Below are 4,758 nucleotides of genomic sequence, written 5' to 3' on the forward strand. Positions count from 1 at the left end.
AGCCATGTTATTACCTGTATATAACCATGTTATTACCTGGTACTCCCTGTATATAGCCATGTTATTACCTCCCTGTATATAGTCATGTTATTACCTGTATATAGCCATGTTATTACCTGGTGCTCCCTGTATATAACCATGTTATTACCTGGTACTCCCTGTATATAACCATGTTATTACCTGGTACTCCCTGTATATAGCCATGTTATTACCTGGTACTCCCTGTATATAGTCATGTTATTACCTGGTACTCCCTGTATATAGCCATGTTATTACCTGGTACTCCCTGTATATAACCATGTTATTACCTGGTACTCCCTGTATATAACCATGTTATTACCTGGTACTCCCTGTATATAGCCATGTTATTACCTGGTACTCCCTGTATATAGTCATGTTATTACCTGGTACTCCCTGTATATAACCATGTTATTACCTGGTACTCCCTGTATATAGCCATGTTATTACCTCCCTGTATATAGTCATGTTATTACCTGTATATAGTCATGTTATTACCTGGTACTCCCTGTATATAGCCATGTTATTACCTGTATATATAACCATGTTATAACCTGGTACTCCCTGTATATAGCCATGTTATTACCTGTATATAGCCATGTTATTACCTGGTACTCCCTGTATATAGCCATGTTATTACCTGGTACTCCCTGTATATAACCATGTTATTACCTGGTACTCCCTGTATATAACCATGTTATTACCTGGTACTCCTGTATATAGTCATGTTATTACCTGGTACTCCCTGTATATAGCCATGTTATTACCTGGTACTCCTGTATATAGCCATGTTATTACCTGGTACTCCTGTATATAGCCATGTTATTACCTCCCTGTATATAGTCATGTTATTACCTGTATATAGTCATGTTATTACCTGGTACTCCCTGTATATAGCCATGTTATTACCTGGTACTCCCTGTATATAGCCATGTTATTACCTGGTACTCCCTGTATATAGCCATGTTATTACCTGGTACTCCCTGTATATAACCATGTTATTACCTGGTACTCCCTGTATATAGCCATGTTATTACCTGGTGCTCCCTGTATATAACCATGTTATTACCTGGTACTCCCTGTATATAGCCATGTTATTACCTGGTACTCCCTGTATATAACCATGTTATTACCTGGTACTCCCTGTATATAGCCATGTTATTACCTGGTGCTCCCTGTATATAACCATGTTATTACCTGGTACTCCCTGTATATAGCCATGTTATTACCTGGTACTCCCTGTATATAACCATGTTATTACCTGATACTCCCTGTATATAGCCATGTTATTACCTGGTAATCCCTGTATATAGCCATGTTATTACCTGGTACTTCATGTATATAGCCATGTTATTACTCCCTGTATATAGCCATGTTATTACCTGGTACTCCTGTATATAGCCATGTTATTACCTCTCCTGTATATAGTCATGTTATTACCTGGTACTCCCTGTATATAACCATGTTATTACCTGGTACTCCTGTATATAGCCATGTTATTACCTGGTACTCCTGTATATAACCATGTTATTACCTGGTACTCCCTGTATATAACCATGTTATTACCTGGTACTCCCTGTATATAGCCATGTTATTACCTGGTACTCCCTGTATATAACCATGTTATTACCTGGTACTCCCTGTATATAACCATGTTATTACCTCCCCTGTATATAGCCATGTTATTACCTGGTACTCCCTGTATATAGCCATGTTATTACCTCCCTGTATATAACCATGTTATTACCTGGTACTCCCTGTATATAACCATGTTATTACCTCCCTGTATATAACCATGTTATTACCTGGTACTCCCTGTATATAGCCATGGTATTACCTGGTACTCCCTGTATATAGCTATGTTATTACCTGGTACTCCCTGTATATAACCATGTTATTACCTGGTACTCCCTGTATATAGCCATGTTATTACCTGGTACTCCCTGTATATAACCATGTTATTACCTGGTACTTCCTGTATATAACCATGTTATTACCTGGTACTCCCTGTATATAACCATGTTATTACCTCCCTGTATATAACCATGTTATTACCTGGTACTCCCTGTATATAGCCATGTTATTACCTGGTACTCCCTGTATATAACCATGTTATTACCTGGTACTTCCTGTATATAGCCATGTTATTACCTGGTACTCCCTGTATATAGCCATGTTATTACCTGGTGCTCCCTGTATATAACCATGTTATTACCTGGTACTCCCTGTATATAGCCATGTTATTACCTGGTACTCCCTGTATATAACCATGTTATTACCTGATACTCCCTGTATATAGCCATGTTATTACCTGGTACTCCCTGTATATAGTCATGTTATTACCTGGTACTCCCTGTATATAACCATGTTATTACCTGGTACTCCCTGTATATAACCATGTTATTACCTGGTACTCCCTGTATATAACCATGTTATTACCTGGTACTCCCTGTATATAGCCATGTTATTACCTGGTACTCCCTGTATATAGCCATGTTATTACCTGGTACTTCCTGTATATAGTCATGTTATTACCTGGTACCTGTATATAACCATGTTATTACCTGGTACTCCCTGTATATAGCCATGTTATTACCTGGTGCTCCCTGTATATAACCATGTTATTACCTGGTACTCCCTGTATATAACCATGTTATTACCTGGTACTCCCTGTATATAGCCATGTTATTACCTGGTACTCCCTGTATATAGTCATGTTATTACCTGGTACTCCCTGTATATAGCCATGTTATTACCTGGTACTCCCTGTATATAGCCATGTTATTACCTGGTACTCCCTGTATATAGCCATGTTATTACCCTCCCTGTATATAGTCATGTTATTACCTGTACTCCCTATATAGTCATGTTATTACCTGGTACTCCCTGTATATAGCCATGTTATTACCTGGTACTCCTGTATATAACCATGTTATAACCTGGTACTCCCTGTATATAGCCATGTTATTACCTGGTACTCCTGTATATAGCCATGTTATTACCTGGTGCTCCCTGTATATAACCATGTTATTACCTGGTACTCCCTGTATATAACCATGTTATTACCTGGTACTCCCTGTATATAGCCATGTTATTACCTGGTACTCCCTGTATATAGTCATGTTATTACCTGGTACTCTCTGTATATAGCCATGTTATTACCTGGTACTCCCTGTATATAGCCATGTTATTACCTGGTACTCCCTGTATATAGCCATGTTATTACCTCCCTGTATATAGTCATGTTATTACCTGTATATAGTCATGTTATTACCTGGTACTCCCTGTATATAGCCATGTTATTACCTGGTACTCCCTGTATATAGCCATGTTATTACCTGGTGCTCCCTGTATATAACCATGTTATTACCTGGTACTCCCTGTATATAACCATGTTATTACCTGGTACTCCCTGTATATAACCATGTTATTACCTCCCTGTATATAACCATGTTATTACCTGGTACTCCCTGTATATAGCCATGTTATTACCTGGTACTCCCTGTATATAACCATGTTATTACCTGATACTCCCTGTATATAGCCATGTTATTACCTGGTAATCCCTGTATATAGCCATGTTATTACCTGGTAATCCCTGTATATAGCCATGTTATTACCTGGTACTTCATGTATATAGCCATGTTATTACCTGTATATAGCCATGTTATTACCTGGTACTCCCTGTATATAGCCATGTTATTACCTCCCTGTATATAGTCATGTTATTACCTGGTACTCCCTGTATATAGTCATGTTATTACCTGGTACTCCCTGTATATAGCCATGTTATTACCTCCCTGTATATAGCAATGTTATTACCTGGTACTCCCTGTATATAGCCATGTTATTACCTGGTACTCCCTGTATATAGCCATGTTATTACCTCCCTGTATATAACCATGTTATTACCTGGTACTCCCTGTATATAACCATGTTATTACCTCCCTGTATATAACCATGTTATTACCTGGTACTCCCTGTATATAGCCATGGTATTACCTGGTACTCCCTGTATATAGCCATGTTATTACCTGGTACTCCCTGTATATAACCATGTTATTACCTGGTACTTCCTGTATATAACCATGTTATTACCTGGTACTCCCTGTATATAACCATGTTATTTACTCCTGTATATAACCATGTTATTACCTGGTACTCCCCGTATATAGACATGTTATTACCTGGTACTCCCTATATATAACCATGTTATTACCTGGTACTTCCTGTATATAGCCATGTTATTACCTGGTACTCCCTGTATATAGCCATGTTATTACCTGGTGCTCCCTGTATATAACCATGTTATTACCTGGTACTCCCTGTATATAGCCATGTTATTACCTGGTACTCCCTGTATATAACCATGTTATTACCTGGTACTCCCTGTATATAGCCATGTTATTACCTGGTACTCCCTGTATATAGCCATGTTATTACCTGGTACTTCCTGTATATAGCCATGTTATTACCTGTATATAACCATGTTATTACCTGGTACTCCCTGTATATAGCCATGTTATTACCTGTATATAGTCATGTTATTACCTGTATATAGCCATGTTATTACCTGGTGCTCCCTGTATATAACCATGTTATTACCTGGTACTCCCTGTATATAACCATGTTATTACCTGGTACTCCTGTATATAGCCATGTTATTACCTGGTACTCCTGTATATAGCCATGTTATTACCTGGTACTCCCTGTATATAGCCATGTTATTACCTGGTACTC

At 38.0% G+C, this 4,758-nt stretch overlaps 1 long non-coding RNA gene across 2 annotated transcripts; it reads right to left on the reverse strand.

Moving 5' to 3' along the window:
- Positions 1-875: 875 nt before the first annotated feature.
- LOC127925193 (uncharacterized) lies at positions 876-4,452 on the reverse strand. 2 transcript variants are annotated; one of them, XR_008120037.1, is made up of 3 exons: positions 4,430-4,452; positions 1,824-1,855; positions 876-991 (listed from the first exon to the last, which is right to left on the reverse strand). It is a non-coding gene; the product is annotated as an uncharacterized LOC127925193 (long non-coding RNA). The 2 variants fall into 2 exon arrangements; XR_008120038.1 differs by lacking the exon at positions 1,824-1,855 and adding an exon at positions 3,989-4,020 and having other exon boundaries at positions 896-991.
- Between the last annotated feature and the right edge of the window lie 306 nt (positions 4,453-4,758).

The sequence above is a fragment of the Oncorhynchus keta genome, unplaced genomic scaffold (genome assembly GCF_023373465.1).
Source record: "Oncorhynchus keta strain PuntledgeMale-10-30-2019 unplaced genomic scaffold, Oket_V2 Un_contig_5250_pilon_pilon, whole genome shotgun sequence".
Classification (NCBI taxonomy): Eukaryota; Metazoa; Chordata; class Actinopteri; order Salmoniformes; family Salmonidae; genus Oncorhynchus; species Oncorhynchus keta.